The 24,778-nt window shown below is 39.9% G+C and overlaps 1 protein-coding gene and 1 pseudogene across 9 annotated transcripts in view; both read right to left on the bottom strand.

Moving 5' to 3' along the window:
* The window catches only part of HERC1 (HECT and RLD domain containing E3 ubiquitin protein ligase family member 1), a 213,269-nt gene extending 198,824 nt beyond the window's left edge, over positions 1-14,445 (bottom strand). For 6 of the 9 annotated variants that reach the window (XM_060005802.1, XM_060005812.1, XM_060005810.1 and 3 more), the window contains exon 1: positions 14,288-14,445. The gene's annotated coding sequence lies outside the window, so the exon portion shown is untranslated. Of the gene's footprint in view, positions 1-437; positions 533-7,495; positions 9,004-14,287 lie in introns of those variants that run through there. The other 3 variants (XM_060005804.1, XM_060005803.1, XM_060005806.1) reach the window with 3 other exon arrangements.
* Positions 14,446-18,656: 4,211 nt separating this feature from the next.
* On the bottom strand, positions 18,657-18,756 carry LOC132421256 (U6 spliceosomal RNA; annotated as a pseudogene).
* Between the last annotated feature and the right edge of the window lie 6,022 nt (positions 18,757-24,778).

The following is a 24,778-nucleotide window of genomic DNA, read 5'->3' as shown; positions in this document are numbered from 1 at the left end:
AAATGCAGCTTTTCTTTCTGACCCAAGTCCTCATCTCATTTCAAAAGCATGCAATAGTCTTCTTTAATATATGTTATTCATTAAGAACTGAGGCAATGTGAAATAGTATAGGAAATTTTAGCCTTTAGGATGCAGAATATCTAAATTCAAGAACCAGCTTTGTTGTGGAAAATACAGAACCTACCTACCTTCCAGGATTGTTTAGAGGATCAAACAAGAATCTACATGAAAGTGTTTTAATGAAATATACTCATGTGAGCTATGATTACTACTACAAGCACATGAACAAACTATGTAAACTCAGATCTCATATATAAAATGAGGGGGTCTTATAAAGTAAGCTCCAATTCCCTTCTACATCTGAAATTCTGGTATTAACAGTGTCCTCTTAACTCAGCCTTCTACTCACAACTAATTTATGTCTTCAAGAGGTGTACCTTTTTTTACTGATAACACTTCCCAGGTCTCCATGTTTTCTATCTTCACTGGGATACAGTCAGCTCTCCACATTCTTCTCGTAGGCCCTGACTGCCTGAAAGTTAAAGAAAATATGTATGGTCCTTCCAAACAGACTTTATATCCCCTCTTAATCTAATTTATATTTCATGATCTCCATCTGCCACATCTTGCAGTGTAGAGTAGTAGCTATGCACAGGACTCTGGAGCCAGGTGCCTAGGTCCAGATTCTGGCTCTGCTGTATCACCAACACTGCAGTGTAACCTTGAACTATTTACTTAATCTCTCTGTGCCTCAATTTCCTTATCTGCAAAATTGGGATAACAACAGTGCACCTACTGGATAAGTTTGTTGTAAAGATTAAACAAATTACAAATTATATATAAAGGACTGAAAACAGTGCCTGGCATATAGTTAATGTTATATGTGACTGAAGTCTTTTTCTAACATTGCTTCTCTAAAAGTATAATGCTTACAGGCTAAGATAAAACAAACAACCAACATTTGCCTCTTACTTTTTTTCTCATTGAAAAAAAATGTCTTCTTATTATTTGCTTACCAAAAATTTCTCCACATCATTGTAGTGAAGTCATACACACTCATCATCATTGGACATTTTTCTTTATTCTCTGTTCAAACCCTCTAATCCAACATTTCCCAAAATGTGTTTCCCTAGAAAATTTGTTCCACTAGTTCTTCTAGATGTTATGGGGGAAGAGGGCGAAGGTTCAGTGATCAAATAAATCTGGAAAATGCTGAGTTAATGTTAAACAGGTTCCTTTACTGTAGGTCTTTTACATGCTAGTATGTACTATATTACGTTCCAAGAGAGAAAAAAGTGCACATTGTTTACCAAGTTTATTTGACCCTAAAACGCTTTTGTCAAGGTGCTACATTGGGAAATGCTGCTGCTCTAGTTCTTTGACAACTTTTAATACAAAATATGCTATGTTACATAAACTTAATATTTCTTAAATCTGATTCACACACAAAGCCTGTTCTCAAACTCACGCTGAGAAATCCAACTCAAAAAACTAACAACTGCTGCCTTGTACAAATAACTTTTTGAAATTTCTAAATATGAACACTGACCGTAAAAGAACAAACACCAATGACCAGCTACGTATGGTAGGTGACAAGCTATTATCTCATGATGAGACGTTCAGCTATTTATTGGCCAAATGTCCTTTAAACAACTCTAGTTATTCAATACTCCCAAGTTTTTTCTGAATTTTCAATAATAAAAACTTGTGCTCTTCCTTTTTTAAAGGAATTCACTACAGAACACTGTCAAATCATCCCAGAACCAGCTCTGATATAAATACAAGGCCCTAAATATACAATTTACACTGTTGAAGAACTATCCTAAAAAACACCATCTAATACATGAACAATAGGATTTCACTATTTTGCAATCCCTGATGAATTAGTAAATCAAAGCAATGATCATCAATAGATGCAAACGTCACAAAGAGAGATGACAAGACCTTACATACTTCCTGATGGAAACACAAATTCCTCCTATGAAGTACTCTTACCAAAAGAAAAAAAAAAATCTGATGAATTCTATCAATTTACTACAGGAAATTCAGGAGACAGAACATGTTAAATGACATTACAGTACAGAGATGCAATCATCAAAATGAAACTATTGGAAACTTCTCAAAAACCTGTTTTCTTTTAGCAAAGAATTTTAAGAAAAAAAGAAAGATGGAAGGAGAGTCTCAAGATTAAAAGCGATTTAACATACAAGACAAACAATTGTAAAGTATGGACCTTATATGGATCCCACTTCAAGCAAACTGTGTGTGTATAAAACAATCAGAAAAATATGAAACCTGATTACATATTTGATATTAAGAACTTGCTATAAATTTTTTTGGTAAGATAATGGTATTATGCTTATTTTATAAAAAAGAGAGAGTGACTATCTTTAAAAGATCCATACTGAAATACCTGAAATTTACAAATTAAATATCTGAAATTTACAAATTAAATATGTCTGGGATATGGTTCAAAAAAGTCCAGAGTTGGGAGTGGGGTAGTGGTGGATAGAAATATAGAGAAAATAATACTGTCTATAATAATTCTGGAGGCTCAATGATGGGTTCATAGGAGCTGTTTAAACTATCCTTTCTACTTTTATATTAATATATGTTTAAAATACTTTGTAATAAAAAAGATTTTAAAAAAAAACACTGTCTGGGAATTGAATTACCTACCTAGGACTGCAAATAGCCTCTACATATTCCCATAATAGATTAATGCACAGTCAAGCATAAGTGAGTTTAAGTTTACTATGAACAAATCATGTTTATAAAGTACTAAAAGAAATCATTTGACAAGAATTTCACTAACACTCAACATGCTAAACTCTCCTATGTAATTAACTCTTATTTACAAGTCTGTTAACAATATCTAGCTAATTTATGGCTTTCCATGAAAAAAATATAGTTTAATTATGATTTTTTTTAATTTCTATTTAAGTTGCAGACAATATTGCCGAGTCATCGCTATCTTTCTACTCCTGTGGGCTTATGGTACTTCTGGAGTTTATCGTCAGCAGACATATTGCATAAGTGCTCCAGCTCACTGAGCTCCAAACAGGACTAGTTTTATCTTGTGTACAAGAACTCTTTCCTGCCTACATACTACTCTGAAATAAAGAGCCAAACCAACAGAAGGCAGACCAAGAGGGAGGGGTTGGTTATAAAGAGGCAGTTACAAGAGAGCACCATGGAAAGGGAGAATAGCACTGAGAACTGAAAGCTACAACTTAAAAATACAAAACATTCAGCAATTCTTTAGATTTTTGCAAAACAATGTCACATTTTGTCAATCATGAATTACTTTAAAGTGAAATGATTCTGTGAATTTGCATCTGACTTTATTCCCTTATACAGCATATCTTTAAAGAGTTTTGAAAAATTCCTTTTCATTATCTCAGACTAATTTAAATTAACCAAAGCAATTCAGAATAGTTTCAAAATGAACAGGGGAAACAGGTGACATACTAAACTTTATCAGCATTTCCCTACTGCCACACATTACATGACTCTTTTCAGAAGCTACCAAACTCTTTCTGACTTTAAAAAAGCAAAGTGCCCCACCCCTATGCTAATCTACAGTGCAATCAAAACAGCATCAATATTACTACAGCCTAACTGTAAAAGGTCTTAGTGAAAAATACTGGTTTAAAAAAGATCAAAACAGTATTGTAATTATATTTTTAATTTATATTTTAATCTTAAATTTTATATTTTTAATCTAAATTATATTTCTCAAAAATGCCTAGGCTTTAAGAATAACACTAAGAACATGCCAATTACAACAGGCCATCTTTGCCCTTTCATCATGCCAAGTGTCTTCTGCCTTCAGATTAAGCAACTTTCCAATCACTAATTTAAGAGATCAAGCCCATAACACCATACAATGCAGAAGTCCACCACTTACACTCTGGCAGTTTTGCAAAGGAACAGCAACTTCTTTTATGAATAGAACCTTCATAAAAGAGGGTCTAGCAACTAGAGGTTATTCAAGGGCTTGTTTATTAGGCAGCTACCTCTCTCCTCTGTGGAAGTTTATCAAATGGCAGAATATCTACCCTGCCTATCCCACAGAGGTATTATGAAGATAAATTGGGAAAATGTTTACCAAACTACTTTGAAAACTGAAAGGCTATATACAAATATAAGGCATTATTATTTCATTACTTGTTTGCACTCTAGACAGTTTGCAGACTAAACTTGCTACTTAATATCATTGTTTCAAGGTCTACCAAGAAAAACTTACTTCAGGGTATAAAGATTCACTAATATTCACCTTTCTATAGCAACGTTCAATCCTTATTCCAATTGTTGTTCTCTTCTAACATCTATTACCCTTCTTTGGCAGAAGAAAACTAGAAACATTCTTTAAGAAGTCAAAGCAACATGCGACACCTAAAAGTCTGTCTCACTGTCAACATGAGTTTCTGAACACCTATGTAGAATGGTCCTGCCCAAACGACATTATTTGGATGGGATTTTAGATCAGACAAAACCATCACACTGAGGCTGGCCGTTTCCATGCTCTGCCTCCCACAGTTTCCACGGACACCTGCCTTTCTTTCTGAATTCTAATCCAGGCTCCACCACTTACTAGCTATGTGATCCTGGGCAAGTTACTTAACCTTTCTGTGCTTCAATTTCCTATCTACAAAATAAACGTGGCTTAAATAATAAACAATTCAACCAGATTTAATATTATTTATACAATAAAGTTCTTAGAATAGTGCCTGGTGCACAATAAATGCTCAGTAAGTGTTACCGAATATAATTACTTTATTTGTGCATCTGGCCACTCCACCACACCACCTTCACTAAATTACATAAATCTCTCCATCATTCGTCGTCATTCCTTCTTTTCAAAAGAATGAGCAATTTTAAGAAGTCAAACTATGACCATATTACTGATAAAATTTCAATGTATCAATATATCACTGGATGTTTAGTTGTATAAGAAAGTTCAATGATACTTTATATAAAAGATACTGGGCCCCACATGCTTTTAAATTATATTAACACATAGATGATATAATATTCCTAGGTTATCCTAGCTTTCTACTACTATCAGTTAGCAAAGCTGTTTATTTGAATTGTATCACATAAAACTTCCCATGAACAGTTTTGTATAGTGACTAACAGGAAAGGTCTTCTCAAATGGCAAAATTTAAAAGGGCTTCTATAAATCCTACTTATATTAAGTTAAAAAAAAAAAAAAGCTTGGATAATAACATATTCCCCCCCCAAAAAAATCAAGATCAACGGAGACTTTAAATCAAGAGTTTAGAGTGAGGAAAAATAGCTTGCCAGAGCAAGAGGAAATATTATTATTACATTAACATATAATTAGAGGACAACCAAAGTATGTTAAACACTGCAACAAACACAAGAGCTACACTCCAAGCTTATTTTTTAAATATTACTTAGCACATATTTGAACAATTATTTGCTCCTGATAATGTTATAAATTCTAAATCTTAACACTTCACATATGAGTGTCTAATGCAAAAAATTCACAGCATTGCTTAACTGATTTAATAGTTCTTCTGTGGCTTAAAATCTTAAAAAGGCAGAATCACTTAATCTAATTTAGAGATAACTTCACTCCACAGACAACTACCTAGAGCTGCATCTCTGGCTTACTATGTGTCAGGGACTTTTCTAGGCACTGGAATGAACAGGTTATGGAGTTCCTGCTCTCACAGAGTTTACATTCCAGTGAGGAAGACAAGTAATAAACAAGTAGACAAATAAATCATTAAATTTCAGAAAGTGTACTATAAAAAAATAAAGCAAGAGAGACAAGGAGAAATTAGGGGCAAGGTGATCACTAGTTTGTATAGTGTGCTCATTGGAGATCTCTAAAGAGGTAGACTCTCTGCACCCCTTTTTAAGCAGACACTTGAATGACGTGAGGGAGCAAGCAGTACAAAGACCTGAGGGAAGAACAGAGCAAAAACAAGTATTAAGCCCTGGGAATGCACCTGGCATGATCAAAGAACACAGCAAAGTTCAGTGTAGCAGAAGTGGAGTGAACAGAGAGAAGGAGACAGGGACTACATCATGGAGGACTTTACAGGCCATGGTCAGGAATCTGCCTGTTATTTTAATTATAAAAGGAAGTCATTATAAAGTATTAAATAGAGGAGTGGCTTATCTGATGAACAGTTAAACAGATCATTCTAGCTGTGAAACGGCAGAATAGACTGTAGGAGGTCAAGTGAGAAAACAGGGAAAACAGTTAAGAGACTCTTGTAATTATCTAACCAGGACATGATGGTGGTTTAGACCAGAGTAATAAGGTAGAGATGATGATATCTGATCACATTAGAAATATATTCAAAAGACAGAACCAAGAGGATTTGCTGATGGGCTGATTATAGGGTATAAAGAAAAGAAAAGAATCACATGTGACACCTAGGCTTTTGGCCTGAGTGACTAGGTAAATGGTCCTGCCATTTACTAAGGGCACATTGGGAGGAAATGGTGAGGACAGGAATCACAACTTCTGTGTTGTGCAAATTTAGTTTGAGAAGCCTTTTAGACAGCCAAATGAGATATGGAATAAGCAGATGAACTATGACACTGTACCTCAGGAAAGGGGTCAGGGCTGAAGATATAAATGTGGAAGTCAATCAACATTTAGATAGTTCTTAAAGCCACAGAAATGGATAAATGTAGATGGGAAAAACTTTTTTGTTTAATCTTCACATGAGCCCTATGAGGTAGCAACTATCATCATTCCCGTTTTATAGATCAGAAAATAGGCTAAGAGATAAAAACTTATCCAACATCACTCTACTAATAAGTGGTAATAAGTTAGAAAAACAAACAAACAAAATATCTAATTAACTATAATGACTATGACCTTTCTCAACCGGGTTCATCATCTGAACCATAGAACTTGAAATGAATATTGGAATGAATCTTCAACTCTCCCAAGGACAGTAGATAACTAGTGCCATTCTAGGTGCACTGGAGAGAAGTTTATTCTTCACATACAATTAATGCTCAAATGTCCTAGAACATTAGGGTTTAGTTCTCTCATGGAACCCCAGATGAGAAAAAAACTATACTATATATACTATTATTCTATTGTTATTATTATTATTCTAATACTACTACTACTACTACTAGTGGTAGGAATCACTTAAAATGAGAGAAAAAAAGATTCGTGAACAACATAAGTTACCATCTTGTGGAAACCTTTTCATGGCTTTGCTTTGTAACCAGTAAAATAAAGTGTTATTTGAGGGTTTTATACCACTAAAGGTGATTGTAAGAATACACCAGACCTCTACTGATTCTACTCACAATCAGCACTCATCATCTGTTTTCCTGAGAACATCAATTCATCAGAAAAACACTAGAATATAAGCTCCTCCAGTGCAAGAATATTTGTTTTTTCATTAATGTGTTCCAAGCACCTGGAACAATGTCCTTTTTGGTGAAAGAACCTAAATTTCCAGCCTCCCTGAGCAGAAGAACCTGTTACCTTGTAAGATGGAGATGTTTTTCATGTTGTCTTAGTTTCTTGGCACCACTAAAATCTGATAGGATTATCCTAATCCAGAACTTTAAACTCTCGATTTCTTCTTCCTTAAGATTGGCCTTCTTTCTTATGGAAATAAAACAGATTCCAGATAAAGCCATTACTGTTCAAATAACTACCATACCATAGTGTCAATATGTACTGTATGTTCTGTTCAAAATAACTAACATACAATGTGAACCAATAATTACTATCTCATACATACTCTAGAGGAAAAAATATTCTCCTTACAATTTCAGTTATCCTTTGTTAAACTCCACAAGTATTTCAGAGCACAGGTATTATGAATCAATGCAGCAACTCCATTAAATGCAGAAAGTTTCAAATGAGCAATCCTTGCTAGATCGGAAATTGCCTTCTAGTCAATTTCCCCTGCACAAAATAACCTACAGGTCATCAGTACAGTATTAGTGGACAATATATTTCATTTTCAAGCTGTAAGAACCTGCCAACGGGACTTCCCTGGTGGTGCAGTGGTTAAGAATCCGCCTGCCAATGCGGAGGACACAGGTTCGAGCCCTGGTCCAGGAAGATCCCACATGTCACGAAGCAACTAAGCCCGTGAGCCACAACTACTAAGCCTGCGCTCTAGAGCCCTAGAGCCACAACTACTGAAGCCCGCACGCCTAGAGCCCGTGCTCCACAATGAAGAGTAGCCCCCGCTCGCCACAACTAGAGAAAGCTCGCACGCAGCAATGGAGACCCAACGCCACCAAAAAAAAAAAAAGAACCTGCCAACAGCAGGCATTAAGTGCCCTTCCACGATGGGTTCCGGTCACTGAAATGACTGCAGGGCATTTTTTAAAATCACTCATCTCTGGCAAAAACAAAAATATTAAAAAGCACAACAACACATTCTGTTGGTAAGGCTGTGGTGAAAACAGGTGCTCTCATACATTACTGGTGGGAACACAAATTATTACAACACTCCTGGAGGAAAATTTGGCAATACCTAACAAAACTACATATGCACAGAACTTTTGACCCAGCAATCCCACTTACAGGAATCTACCCTGAAGATACATCTCTTACACTACAAAAATATATATTCACAGGTCACTTACTGCAAATTTGTTTATAACTGCAAAATATAGGAAACAACCTAAGTGCTCACATATAAAAGAATGACTGAATAACTTAGGATACATCTACACAGTAGAGTACTATACAGCTGTAAAAAAGAATGGAGAATATCTGGGAATTCCCTGGTGATCCACTGGTTAGGACTCAGCGCTCTAACTACTGGGACCCTGCATTAGATCCCTGGCCAGGGAACTAAAATCCCATAAGCCACATGGTGCTGCCAAAAAATAAATAAATCAAAAATTTTTAATTTTTTTAAAAAAAGAATGGAGAATATCAAAAGACTATCTCTTCAAAAGAATGAACTGTTGGGGTGATTTCCAGGACATACTAGTAAGTTGAAAAAAAGGTGCAAGAAGTATCTATAACATGCCACTCTTCATATAAGAAAGAAGGGAATGGGAAAAAGAGTTTGGCAGTTCCTCAAAAAGTTATCATACAACCCGGTAATTCCACTCCTAGGTATATACCCAAGGGAATTGAAAACATACGTCCACATAAAAACTTGTACCTGAATGTTCAGGTACAAAAAAGAAAAAAGAAAAGAAAAGAAAACCCAAATGTCCAGCAACTGATGCATGGATGAACAAAGTGTGGTATATTCATACAATGGAATATTATTCAGCCATAAAAAGAATGAAGTATTGACACATGCTATAACATAGATGAACATAGAAAAGATTACGTTAAGTGAAAGAAGCCAAGCACAAAAGTCCACATATCATATGATTCCATTTACATGAAATGTCCAGAATAGACAAATTCATACAAACAGAAAGTATGGTTACTAGTGGCTGGAGAAGGGGGACTAGGAAGTGACTACTAATGAATTCAGGGTTTCATTTCCGGATAATGAAAATGTTCTAAAATTAGGTAGTGGTGATGGTTGCACAACCTTATGAATAGACTAAAAAACAATGACTTGTACACTTCAAAAGGGTGAGCTTTGTGTTTTGTGAATTGTACCTCAATTTAAAAAACTGCATGCAAGAAAAAAAGGAATACCAAAAAAACACAATCTGTTCATCTGTGTAAAAGATAATGGAAGGATAAACGAGAAACTAAAGAAGCTGGTTACCTAAGGGCATGGAAAACAGGTGGGGAAAAGGGGGAGGGGAGGGAATGGGAATAGCGTAGTAGGAATAAGGAGTGACAATTATGAATATATGTTTTTTAATGTAATGTTTAGTAGCAGTAATGTTTCATATACCAAAAGAAATAAAATCAACCAGAATTGGAGGAACCCAAAATAGGATACAAAGAATGAGAACTGCATTACAGATGAATAATATAACCACACTAAAGGAAGTGAGGAACAAAAGAATTAACCTAAGTAACTTTGAAAAACAGTATGTTGACTACATACTGCAAGGCTAAAGACAAGAAAAAAAACATGTATACAAATACTGCACTCATTGGTAAATATGTTTCTCATAAGGGTTAGCAATCGGTCACTACTTGATGTGCATTCTAAAACTGAACAAATAAATTAGTATACAGTATTATAGATAATGAGAGGCAGGTTTCTCACTGTCAGGAAAAAGTTACAAATAAGAAACGGTTGGTACAGCAGAAACTAACACAACATTGTAAAGCAGCCATACGCCAATAAAAATTAATTAAATAAATAAATAAAAAGAAAAGGTTGGAATGAACCTTGTGGTGTTGGACTGGAATACAAGATATTAATATGAACTCAAATATGGTTTTAAAAATATAGAGAAAGACAAATACAGAAATAAGTGTGTGTGTGTGTGTGTGTGTGTGTGTGTGTGTGTGTGTCTGCTAGCATGTGTGAGCAGGTTAGTAGATATACATATATCTCCTAGCTCTGTCCTCTGAGGGCCTAGGAGCAATGACACCCCAGTGAGCATACCTAGCATTCAGATCTTGATTTAAATTCTGTTCTCCAATAAAAGGAACCAGATCTCCTTAGAGAAGTAGTTGATTTCAGGACAGGTACAAGGAAAAATACAAGATCAGCATGGAATATAGCCTGTGGTGCCAGAATATAAGGAAGTGCTCAAAAAAGGGTGGAGGACAACCCGAAAGAGCTCCTAATGGCCAAAACTGGAAGAATCTGAGCAATAAGATAATGATACTATTGAAGTAGAATCTGTAGAATAAAATAAATATCCATTAAGTCATACTTATAAAAATAAATAATTTAACAAATAAATGAGGAAGGGACATCTCTTTCTTACAGAAGAATTCCAATAATAAATGTAAAAGGAACGAGGGAAGTAACAAAATCACCAGTAGGCAAATACCACAGTAATAACTGTTGCAGACAACATCCACCAATGGTTGCTAAAATCAGGGGGAGAAAGTTTAAGGAGAAACTATCTGCATAGTCTCAAAGTATCTCCCTTAAGATATGTATCAATTACAAAAAGAAAAATAGTAACTTTATAGTGGAGAATACAGCAGAGTTCACCTTAATAAAGCAATCAAGGTTAAAATATCACTAGCAATAAGACATATCAGCACCATGTACCCTCTAGTATGATGCAGTGAGGACACATCCCTTTTGTAGTTTTCTTGCAAACATACAGAACCTCAATCTAATCATGAGAAAAACATCAGACAAACCCAAAATGAGAAATATTATACGAAATAACCGACTAGTACTCATCAAAAGTGCCAAGGTCATGAAAGACAAGGAAAAACAGAGGAACTGTCACAGATTGTAGACAAGACGAGGAAGATATTAACAACTAAATGCAATGTGGGATCCTGGATTAGATCCCGGAAGAGAAAAAATATATATATATTGGGGAAAAACTGGTGACATTCATATAAAGTCTGTAGTTTAGTTAATAATATTTCACCAATGCGAATTTCCTGGGTTTGATCATTGTTATGTAAGTCTTCAACAATAGAGGATGCTATGTGAATGGTATATAGGAACTCTCTGTACTATCTTTGCAACGTTTCTGTAAGTCTAACATTATTTCAAAATAAAGTTAAAAATAAATAAAATCCATCAATCGATCATCTTATGCGAATGTCTTATTCCCTTGCTCAGGGATCTCATCTGGAATTTAATATTCCCATTAATTTAGAGGGTCTAGTAAGTGACAGCAGAACAAACTAAAATCATAAAAACCAGATCGGGCATCTAAAAAGTAAACTACCTACGTTATGTTTTTTATACCTTCTGCCATTTTTAGTCAAAAAAAATTTGCTGCTGTTGCAACTTTACTGGCTTTGCAAACTTCTTTTAAAACAACCAATTTTTTTTATGTTTTCAATATCGTGATAATCTGTAGTATGTGCCCAAAATAACATATTTCATTTGTCTGTTAAGCCAAAGTTTTATTTACATAAAAAACTGTCAATAGATTACAGTAAGTTTGTTACTTATTACCACATAGTCGTCCAACCATAAAATTCAAGGTTTTTCTCAAGTCAATTTGCTTTTATCCTAATACAAACTTCTCTCCACACCCTAAACTACAAAGTCATCATCATTGTTATTTTAAGTTCTGAAAATCTGAATTTTAAAAAATCAGCTGTTCAATGTATGCAGTCTTTTTTTTTAAATTTCAAATATTGAGTAATTTCATCTTTTTTGGGAAAAAATGCTTGGGACATTAGAATTGTACTGTATTTATTATTTGCATCCTCTACTAACCAACCCAGCCTAATCAACAAGTCTTCTGAAATTCCTTTTATCAAATAAGATTTTCAGATGTTTATATTAATAAACAGATTAAGTGACATGTTTACATTTGCTTTCTCCTCCACGCACCACCACGATGCCTGCATTGGGAGTGGAATACATGACGAGCAAATGAATGGGTAAGTGTCACGAGCAAACAGCATGACTAGAAATTTAAGAAGCAAAGTGATAAGAACCTTAGGGAAAGCAAAATTCATAAAAGTTTAGAATTACAAGAGGCCTTAATAGGCCATTCCAATGACAACCCCAGATAGATGACAATCTATCCTATTTTTAAAAGCCTCCAGATTTTCAACCTCCCTAGATGTCTCATTCTGCCATATAAAACTGTCATGTGATTTGGGGGAAATATTGCAAGACTATTCTTTGCCCAACCTAATGCTTTCTTTCTTCAAATAATATAACAATACATTTTAACTCACTTCCAAGATTTATGAATGCGTACAGGTGCTTAATACACATGTGTGTACATATATATGCACATATATGCACACAGGTACCAAGGACACTCAATTTTGCTTGTATAAACACACACTATAGAAATCTACATAATCAATGTCCATCCCACCCCATCCCATCCCATCCCAATCACAAAAGCACTATGAAGCAAACAATGCCACACAATGATTCGGGTCTAAAAATAACCAATGGGAGCCAATTTTATAAAGCCTTGAAGTAAACAGGTTTCTTCCCACCATAATAATCAAAGTTTATTTGCTTTCCACAAATACTACTCCTTTACAGCACCCACCACAGGCAGAACTGTAGAGACACATATGTCCTAGATCCAAGTAAATAATAATTTTTAATGTTTTCTTTTTTTAAAAGCATTTAGCTAATAATCATTTTGGAAGAGGGCCCAATGAAAGAGATAGTGATGACAGAGTACAGCCCGTGCTAATGAACAAGTAACCAGTTTTAATCAAGCAGGTCAAAGAAGTGACTCAAATAAAACAAATCATTTTTCCAACATGTATAGAATGGGGAAGTCCCAGTCAAGGATGAGCCAAAAACTGTTAAGTGTCTGTTAGGAAATACACCAAAATGTTAACCATGAAATGCTACCTCTGGAAATGGAATTACGAGGATGGGTCAGTGTGTTCAGATTTGGTATTCCTATTATTCTGAGTATCCATATTTTCTACTGCATTATAGAAACCATTGTTAAATTAATGCAAAATTCTGTCCCTGTGTTTCACAGCTCTCTAGGATGCACAGCATGTCTTTTACATAACCTCCTGGGAGAGATCGTACCAGCTCCGGTCCTCCTGTGTCTCCCAAGAACCTGCCACCCATCACAGAAAAGGTTTCACTATGTTCCCTGAGACAGCTCCACTCTTCATCCTCCTCATCTCACCCCAGAGACTTAACAATGTATCTCGTCTCCCCTCCCAGTAGCAAAAGCTTTATAAATTGTTATTTTATAAAGGCAGATTTGAAAAAAGGTTTACCAGATGATAAGCTGCCCCCACCCAAAAAGCAGAGCAAAAGGGAAAGACACGTCGTCCCAACCTCCACCCCTCCAAAGGTGGAGGGTGACGGGGGGCACCCGGGTCGCGGCTCTCCTCGGATCCCGAAATAGAGTCGGGCCGCCACCCCACCCCGCGGTTCGAGCCCCGGTGGGGGGCGGGACTCTCCTTAGCAGATAAAGGAGTGGGGGAGGTCAGAGACGCGACCCCCGAGGCCCGTGGACTGATACAGCAAGCCGCCAGAGGGGCGGGTTCCTCCGCCCTCTCGGGCCAGCCGCTCGGCTTCTAACGCGGCTCTGTAGCCGCCCGGGCAGCGAGAGGCCTCAGGGGCCGAGGAGCCGCACCGCGCCGGGAGGGCTTCCTCAGGCCTCTGCCTGCCTCCCACCCAGGACCCCAGTGGCCCCCTTCGGCGGCGGCCCCCGAACGGCTCCGGCTGGCCTTGCCGGGCCAGCTGGGCGCACGCACAGGCGGCCTGCAGGACAGAAGAGAAGGCGTTACCATACGCGGCTCCAGAGCTGGCGGGGGTGGGGCGCGGCTCCGGCGACCCGAGCCAGGCTCGGCAGCGGCTGCGGTGGCCGCGTCCTTTATTTTTGCTGCAGCAGCGGCGACTTGTCAAAGGGAAAGACGTAGGAGGCGGCGGCGGCGGCGGCGGCGGCGGCAGCAGCGGCAGCAGCAACAGCGGCAGCGGCGGCGGCCGGGGAGTCTCGCGGGACTTGGGCGGAACTCTCGCGCAGCCTGGAGCCCGCGCCCCGCCCCCCAGGCCTAGCGCGGGAGGCAAGAGTAGGTGGGGGAGGAGTGCTCGGTGGAGGAGTGTTCGGGCCAGGGTGCAGGAGAACGGGAAAAGAGACTGGGATTTAATAATGGATGGGGGTGGGAAGCCTAGATTCTAAGAACACCCAGTTACCGCGCAGCCCTCACCTTTCAGCGCAGAGGCCAGGCAGCTCGGTGCGTCCGCGAGGATCGGACTCCGCATGAGGCACATTTGGGGGGCGTTTCATAAACGGCGGTGAGCAGTACGGGGGCCAGCCAACGCGCCCCCTTTTCCTCGTGGTGGGCCTGGAAGACCCTACTGCCCCGCGTCCTGTTGCTGCCAGAAGGAGCGACGCGTGGAAAAACTGGCTGCAGAGGCTAGGCGGCCACACCCCTTTATCTCGGACTCGCGCCACGCGCTCTGCGCTCTTTATCTCCCACACCAGCCAGCCCAAGACTTCTGGCCGGTCAAGTTCAATCACATGAAAGCGGTTCACTTGAGTTACTTCTAGCTTTTTATTCATGAATTTGTGCTGCAGGACTGCCAAAACCCTGCAGATGCTGGGGCCTGCGACCCCTCTTTTTTCCACTGAGGAACACAGAGGTAAATTATGACTTTGATCTTGACCTTGACCTCGACCTCTACAGTGAAGTCTCATGAGTGGAGGGACCCTGACTGGCCTAGTCATCACTGTGTCTCCAGCACCTAACACCGGCCCAGGTGCTCATTAAGTTGTGGAATGAATACACCGGTCCCCGTCTTCCTTCTGTACCTGTTCTTACTCCAAGACTCCGCATTTATAGCCACCATCCTGGTATTCTTCGTTGAAAATTTTCTAACGAGCAGCAGTTATGTCTAACTGCCTGAGGTCATGGAGCCGATCGCTGCCCTCCAGAAGTTCACAATCTAACTGGGGACATATGAGGAATATGCAGCATACAGGCCATGTATGTGTCACTAATGTGAAAAATTGTGATATAGGCAGAAGAGGGAGTGCTTGCCCCATGGATATATGCGGAGATAAGTTGGATATATGCAAGGCAGTTTAGCCTAAGTTTTTTGACTCACTGTCAAATAATTTGTTTCACTGTCACATAGGTGAGAATTCTGGAATCCCACTTACCAGGTGTGTGACTCTGGAGAAGTTGCTTGACCTCTCCGAACCTCAGGTCCTTATATGTCAACTCACAATGTTAGTTCTTATTATCACAGGGCTCCTGTGAGGAGTAAAATATATGTAAAGGGGCTTCCCTGGTGGTGCAGTGGTTGAGAGTCCTCCTGCCGATGCAGAGGACACGGGTTCGTGCCCTGGTCCGGGAAGATCCCACATGCCGCGGAGCGGCTAGGCCCGTGAGCCATGGCCGCTGAGCCTGTGCGTCCAGAGCCTGTGCTCTGCAACGGGAGAGGCCACAACAGTGAGAGGCCCGCGTACAGCAAAAAAAAAAAAAAATATATATATATATATATATATGTAAAGCTCCTGGCACATATTAATTACTTATTAAATGCTAGGCCTTATTATGTGTGTAACTTTTTTTTTTTTACAGCCTTTCTAACCTGTAAATACGGCTAATAATGGGTATCTTGCCTGCCTCGGAGTATCATGGGAGTCAAATAACATAGGAAAGTACTTGCAAGCCTAAAACTCTCTATAAATGTGACACATTATTTTCATTCATCCATTCATTTAACAGATCTTTGTTGAATGCCTATCATAAACCAGGCACTTGTGCAAGACACTGAATATACTAAGTTGAGCAAGCTTTAATACCTGTCTTCAAGGAGCTTATGGTGTAATGGGAGGAGGAAGGGAAGAAAATAGGTAAGTATAATGCCATGTGAGGAGACTGCAAGTGATAAGTGTATGGGGGAAGGATTGAGTGAGAGGAAGCACAGCTGAAACACTTCTTGGAGAAGGTTTAGAAAGATAGCACACATAATGAGGATCCAGTCCACTTCCTAAAGAGTGATCCGTAAATCAACTCTAAAATAACTTCAACAAATTGCTCTGTTGTGGGTTGTGAGTTCTGCTTTGTTCTAATAAAACGCACATCTCCTAAACCATTAGAAAAGAGTCTTTGATGTGAAGTCATTGTATATACCCATTAGATTTGAAGAAAGATGGAATTAATGGAGGGAAAGATCAGTGGTATCTTAATTAGAAACATTTTGTTCTTACAGCTTCTTTTTAAACACCAGAAAAAGAGAATGCATTCCCCCTCACATACTTGGTCTCCAGGAGTTCCCTTCAGCCAGTCCTTCTGATCCAGGTAATACTGCCTATCAGAGGCCAAGAAGCTTTTCCAAAATGTGAAAACAATACCTTATTATTAATTTTTTTATTTTTTTATTTTTTTGCGGTACGCGGGCCTCTCACTGTTGTGGCCTCTCCCCTTGCAGAGCACAGGCTCCGGACGCGCAGGCCCAGCGGCCATGGCTCACGGGCCCAGCCGCTCCGCGGCATATGGGATCTTGCCGGACCGGGGCACGAACCCGTGTCCCCTGCATCGGCAGGCGGACTCTCAACCACTGTGCCACCAGGGAAGCCCCCTTATTTTTATGTGTTTCTTTATACTCCACTTTTTTACGAAAAGACTTTGAGATAGCTATTAGCACTTTATTCTTAATCATGTTCCCCACAAAGAAACTCCAAGAGAGTGTATATATTATTCAATTATTTCTCACATTTATTTGTGCCTACTCTGTGTAAGACATCATGCTGGAACTGTAGGCTGTACAAAGTAGGTCCGTGCCCTCTCGGGTCCTGAAGACTGAAGGTGGAGATAAATCTCCATGAAAAGATAGCTAAATAACCAACAATGTGGATTCCATTGCCCTGTATTTTTTTGTTGGTTAAATGAGCAAAATTGTAAAGTTAGGCACCCAACTTCTGAAACGTGTTTACCCTACTGCTCCACCAGAGAAGGAGGATACAAAGGAAGGGCAAGATGTTTATTGTAACTTGATATTTATAGATGTATGATAGGTATTTTAGTAGGTCCTCTGGAATATATCATCCTTTGAACAGAGTGTAACTATTGCAGTTTTCTCTGAGTACCTGTAAAATTTGAAACTGACCAAACCCAAGGACCAATTAAAATTATTCTGGAAGACAAAGACTTGCACAAAACAAACAAAACCAGCCATCAATAAAAGGCAGTATGATATGAGCTAAAAGATGGTGCAGAAAATAAATATTCTCAGAACTCAGAAAAGAGAAAAGATTTCTAGACAGAGAGAACTTCACCCAGGTGGTAGAATTTGAAAAGGGAGCTGACAGCTAAATAGAAAAAGTTACATATTCTGATAATGATGTAGTCTCAATACACCAACCTCCAGGCCACAAAAGTTGCCTAGAATTTTTAAGGGTGTCTACATATGAGAACACACTTGGTACCCCTTTTCTCCCTAAAAAATAATTGATCTGCCAAAGAGGTTTGAAAGGAAGCAGGGATACTAAAAATAGGACCACAAGATTGACAGGTAGTTCTTTTGGAAATGCAGTCCGTTCTTGCTGAATGCAAACCTTATAGAGTTCCCACTTGAAATCCATATTCTAAATGAAATATCACACATACCAGGACAGCCCACTATCTCACCAGTATTCATTTCCCTGGTAGCTCCTTAAGGCTGCAATGCAGTTACCATTTTTAGGTAAATTAGCTTATTTTTACAACAGTTTGTGAGTGTTGTTTCATCAAAACACAACTGCCTGAGGCACACACAGATGAACATTTTCTCACTCAGCAGCAAGGAATGGAACATTGATGCTGAGGAAAGAAAACGAAACTGTAGGGGAAAAAGTGTGCCTCCAGTGAGGAGGAGGGAAGAAGAAGGAAACTAACATGTATGTAGTGCTATCCGTGCCAGATACTGTGGTAGCACAGTGGGAACAAGATGAACAAGGCAAATCTTTGTTCTGGAAAGAAACTAGTAGAGGAGGTGTATATACAAGAAACTAGTAGAGGAGGTGTATATACAAATAATTGTAACGCAAGTTAGAAAGTTCTAAGTTCCATAAAAGAACTTTTTTTTTTAAAGGAATGTTAGAATTTATTTAATTGGCTCTGGGCCTAAAGGACGTAGACACATTATAATTCTCTTGAGACAGATTTGAAAAATATGGAACGCTTCACAAATGTGCATGTCATCCTTCCACAGGGGCCATGCTAATCTTCTCTGTATCGAAAAGAACTTTTTTCCCCTTTTTAAAGGACTGGGGAGCTTAAAAGAGGGATAGTTGAATTGCAACATGTTGGACCAGGGAAAGTTCATGAGAAATGGGGCCTTGAAGACTGAGTGGTTAGTTTTGGACATGTGGGAATGGGGAACATTCTACGCACAAAGAACAACATAAGCACAAGTGTGCTCAGAATGAGCAGGCAGTCCAGTTTAGCTGTGGCCATGTGGCATTTATGTTATCCAGAACTCCTGGTTGCAAGTGACAGGAACTTCCCACCTGAATTTGCCTGGCAAAGTAAAGGAGAAGAATTAGCTTAAGGAATCCAAAAAATTGTTGAACAGTCAACATAAAGTGGTGGGGGCAGTAAGCAGAGGCTTCAGGAACTTGAGCACCATCAGAATTCTCTTGCTTCATCTTTGCTTCCCTTGTGGCATTGGCTTCAGTTTCTTTCAAGACTGGCTTTCTTTATATATTAGGAAATACAGCACCCCCAAGTTTTACATCTTACTATTGCCACCATTAGAAAGGGACTACCACTCTTAATTCAAGCTTGAAATTAAGGGGAAAAGAAGTGCTAACTGGCCAGGCTGGGATCAGTGCTCATCCCTAGAACAATCCCAGGGGCCCAAGAGGAAGGGCAGGGCACACCATAAATGTACACCAATTGTATTCTCTGATGGTTTGAGAAGAAGTGGGAGATGGGTCTGGAAAAGCAGTTGAGTCTTGTAAGGCTGTGCTCTGGGAGTTGGAAGGACTGAAGTTGGCATGTGTACAAGGGGCAGATCGGGTGATCAGGAAGGGGAGGAGATGTTTTGGCCCAAAATTATGGTGAACATTCACTGGATTATCAGGTTAAATCAGGGTTGAAACTTTTGTCATTGTTCAAAGTGATTAGTGTTTTGTCATTTCAGTCAAGATGTAAAACATAGAGGGTCTCTTACACTGACATTGCATAGCAAGACCTGGAATCCTTCTTCAGCCTTCTAGCTGGGTGACTTTAGGTGGATATCTTAACCCAACTGAGCCTGAATTTCTTCACTGAAAAATAATAGTATAATGACAGCTAACATCTATTGAATCTAGATGTTCTAAGCACATTTCAAACGTATTTCATTTAATCCTCAAATCAACCCTACAGGGTTCTATAAATCTGCGATAGTAATCCCCACTCACAGGATTATTGTAAAGATTAAAGAAACTGGTAAGATGCAGAGCCCATTTGCCTGGCGCACAGCCAGCACACAATACATCGTTATTTTTAATTATCTGTTTCCCAGAAAGGGAAACTCCCCTCATTTCCTGATTGCCTTGGGCACCAAAAGCTAATACTTTGAGAAAACAAAAACAAATGGAAGGGAAGAACTCTAAGACCCCGTGTCTCTGACATAGAGCCAGTTAGTTAGGCTTGACTTAATAGGGGCTAAAATAGGCCAGGAAGAGAAATACTACAAAATACTAGAAAGTAGGATATTGAGAAATGTGGTTGCGGAATGCCAACTGAATGAGATTGGGGTAAGTTTCCCTTTCTTTCTTTTTAAAAGGATAAAACTACCCCCAAAAGTTTCATCTGTATAGCTGATCTAAAGAGCCATTTGAAGTTGCTCTTCTCTTTGACCTGAATGCTATCAAACGACTGGGATTATTCAACCAAGGGAAGGAAATAACATTCACTGAGAAAAACCAATGTGCTTGGGCCCTCTGCTGAGCTCTTTAGATACATTAATATCTTTTACTTCCACTGCCACCCAGTAAGGTGAATATCTTCTCTGCATTATACAGATAAGAAAACTGAGGCTGAGAGTTTCGAAGTGACCTGGTACAGGTCACCAGCTAATAAGTAGCAAGGCTGGAATTCAAACACAGTTCTGTCTGACTGGAGTCAAGAATACAAAATAGTAAGTCCCACTTCCTTACCAGGGAGAGATACTCAAGGCATGGGTACTACCGAAACCTGAGAAAACTGGTGAACTAATAGGCAGTTCTCAACTTCTGTTTCCTCTACCCTTTCTCCCATGGCCATCCCTCTCGCTTACCTTTGACAGCACCTGGGCTCCAGACTGCAGGCTGCAAGCTCTTCCCAAAGACTCTCTTCTCAAAATGTATTGTGTCTGTCTTCTCCTACTCTTTACCATATCGATATTGTGTCCTCAAGCGTGCTCATCCCTCTAGTTAACACATCTGCATTCTAAACTGGACTTCCTGGGAGTATCGCACCAATATCAAGATATAAATCGAATGACAGAAATTTCAGAACCATGAAGAGGGGGATGGGTCAGAGCAGAGACAAGTAGGCCTCTGAGAGCTCCCCAGGTTGTACCACATAGCCCTTCATCCCACTCCACACCCCAGCTGTGAGTTCCCTGAAAGCTGAGCCTGGGCCTGTCATGTGCAGTGCCTGGAAATCAATAAATACCTAATGAATGAATAAATGAAAGGTCCCTGAAACACATGACTGCCCCTTACTTCGGACCACCCCATCAAATGTGCCAGCTGTTCCAGGTGACAGGATCTTTCTGTTTGTTTGTTTTGTTTTGTTTTGTTTTGTTTTTGCGGTACGCGGGCCTCTCACTGTTGTGGCCTCTCCCGCTGAGGAGCACAGGCTCTGGACGCGCAGGCTCAGCGGCCATAGCTCACGGGCCCAGCCGCTCCGCGGCATGTGGGATCTTCCCGGACCGGGGCACGAACCCGTGTCCCCTGCATCAGCAGGTGGACTCTCAACCACTGCGCCACCAGGGAAGCCCCCCAGGTGACAGGATCTTTATCCTCCCTTGGCAGAACATTCCTTCCCATACCCTCCCTCAGTGAGCTCTGCCAACCCTCAAACAAGGTCACAATGGACCGTGTCTTAGTGGATGACGATGGACCGCACCATTATGAAATATGGAATAAAGCTTTCTAGAGCACGGAGAGAATGAAGAACAGGTTTGCCTGTGTGTGGCAGTGAATGTGAGTTACTGCAGACAGTCGAAGCAATCACCAAAAATCCAACAAAACCATCATTTTTTTTGAGAAATATTCAACAAAGAGTAGTCAAGATCCTTTTTTTTTTTTTTTTTTTTTTTGCGGTACGCGGGCCTCTCACTGTTGTGGCCTCTCCCGTTGCGGAGCACAGGCTCCGGACGCGCAGGCTCAGCGGCCATGGCTCACGGGCCCAGCCGCTCGGCGGCATGTGGGATCTTCCCGGACCGGGGCACGAACCCGTGTCCCCTGCATCGGCAGGCGGACTCTCAACCACTGCGCCACCAGGGAAGCCCCCCAAGATCCTTTTGAGGATCTACACATATGTGGATGGACTCCTGGTTACAAACCAAAGTAGTGGAAATAAAAAGGTACTTTATTGGTTCATATAACTGAAAATTTCATGGATATACCAATCTTCAGAAATGGCTAGATTCAGGTAGTCAAACAAGATCATCTTGGACTTTATGTCTCACATTCTGTCTCTAGACCCTGCATTCTTCTGGGATGGCTTCATTCCCAAAGTAGCTCTCTGTACATAGAAAGAATCATGGCACCTAGCAGGCCAGACTTATATGTTGTCCTTAGAACTGTTTAAAACAAAACAAACAAAAACTGCAAAATAAAACACCAAATTAAAAAACAAATGAAACCCAAAAATGCATAGCACAAACTAAGGTGAACATTCATGTCACCACCATCAGATCAAGAAATAGAATCTTGCCATCTACTCCAGAAGCCCCATCCATGGGCCCCTTCCCAATCACAACCCTCCTCAGATCCTGATTTTTATAATAATCACCCTAATGTACATCCCTAACCTGGACTTTAGTCTTGCCCATTCTCCAAGTTAGTACATTCCCAATCTCTTTCAACCCATATCTCTCCCTCTATCCCTTTACTGTACCCAATCTGTTGAAGAATGCTTTTGACTTGTACAACTTCCCAGTCTAGATTTTACTGATTGCATATTCTTGGTGCAGTTCGACATGTTTCTCTGTCCCTTAAATTTCCTGCAAATATGTAGCTGCATCCAGAGACTGGATTAGACTCAAGTTTGGTCCCTTTGGCAAGACCACAGGAAGCACACAATGCCTTTTTAAGATCTTAACATCTACTGATTCCTAATGTCCATATCTACTAATTCACTGAGGGCTGCTAAATGATGATGTTCTAATCCAAGAATTACCAAACTATGGCCTATAGGCCAAATCTGTCAAACTTCCCATGTTTTTATAAATAAAGTTTTATTGTCAGGAAGTGACAGGCCTGGAAAGCCAAATTCCATCTCTTTGTATGCAGCAGGCTTCCAGTCCCCTCTGAGGTCCTGGAATCTCCCTGGGACCAGATTAGGGTACAGGTTGCCAAAAGTCACAGAATATACAGACTTTCATCCTTCTCCTTGAGATATCAAGGACTCTCCCTTCACTCTCTCTGCTTCCAGCTATCCCACACTAGAATAATTAGCCTCTCTCCCTTCTTCTAGAATCCCCTCCAAGGAACTCAAACTTTTGGAAACCGAACCTAGGACAGGGACTTCCCTGGCAGTGCAGTGGATAAGACTCTGTGCTCCCAATGCGGGGGGCCCGGGTTCAATCCCTGGTCAGGGAACTAGATCCCACATGCATGCTGCAACTAAGAGTTCGCAAGCCACAACTAAGGAGCCTGCAAGCCACAACTAAGGAGCCCACCTGCTGCAACTAAGACCCAGCGCAACCAAATAAGTAAATAAATAAATACTCAAAACAAAACAAAACAAAAAATAGATGTCTTCAAACCTAGGACAGCAGGCTGCCTTAGGTAACTTCTTCTTGCAGCCCCATAGCTCAAACTTCCTCTGAGGCAGGAAACCCAAAGCCTGTCTACCTGCTTAGAAGAGGGGGGGGAAGTCCCAAGAATAAACAAACAAATGGCTGTTATTCTTTCTAATTTTTCCACAACAGCCAAAGCAAAATACAACAACTCAATAAATTTTCCTGCCAAAACTTCTTTGCTACTATATACAAAAGAAAGGGTTATCTGTTTATTCCATATCTTTATGAATCCCCTTTTCTTGCAAATAATGGAAAAATCATTCAAATTTGCTGAAGGAAAATGGGGTCTCTATTAAAAGGACCCAAGGGCAGGAGTAGCATGGCCCCGCTCATGAGGAATGAGAGCCACGACCGGGACAGCTGCTCTGAGCACCTGTCAGACCTCACAGTATCCCCACCCTGCCTCTTGTTTTGCATTTGCTCCATTCTCCATTCTTTGCAAACCACCTCTTCTTGTTTATTGTCCCCATGGCAGAAAGCAGCATCCTGTGGCTCTCAATTCTATCTCTTCTCAGTTCAAGAGGCCAGCAGATATTCATTTGTATCTCTCAAAGGCCAAAATTTCTAGATGAACAAATCCGCTGGCTTCACCTCTGGAGTTTGCAGACTTTCCTTCCACTTATCTCTTATTGGCCAAAACTTATTCACATGACCACACCTAGCTGTAAGGGAGACTGGGTTATGTGGTCTCTAACTGAGTGGTCATAGGCTCTGTGGGATCTATTACTAAAAGGAAGAAAGGGAAAATAGCTACTAGAGATAGTTAGCTGCCTCTGCCACATAGTCCATATCAAATGCTTAGTTGTTTAAGTCAAAGATGGGTGTGGCACCTCCTGGAGATAAGACCAAAGAAAATGATAGATCTAGCTCATGCAGGGAGCTATAACCTGTAAAGAAGGAGAAACTGATGCCAACAGGAAACAGACCTGATACCTTCTTTTTGTAGAACAGATTCACAAAAATGGGATTCTCACATCAATTTTTTAAACAGCTTTATTGAGATATAATTGACATATAACATTGTGGAAGTTTAAGGTGTACAATGTATTGATTTGATACACTCATATACTACAGTATTATTCAGCCATAAGAAGGAAATCCTGCCATTTGCAACACATGGATGGACCTTGAGGATGTTATACTAAGTGAAATTAATCAGACAAAGAGAGACAAATACCGTGTGATGTCATATGTGGAACTGTGGACAAAGAATGTCACCTGCTGTTTCAGTAAACAAAGGATGTTGCAACCATAAAGCCATCAGCCACTGCATTCGCCCCTGT

The sequence above is a fragment of the Delphinus delphis genome, chromosome 2 (genome assembly GCF_949987515.2).
Source record: "Delphinus delphis chromosome 2, mDelDel1.2, whole genome shotgun sequence".
NCBI classification, from domain to species: Eukaryota; Metazoa; Chordata; class Mammalia; order Artiodactyla; family Delphinidae; genus Delphinus; species Delphinus delphis.
Note: the sequence above shows the minus strand (reverse complement) of the source record. Positions and strands in the feature narration are given on the sequence as shown.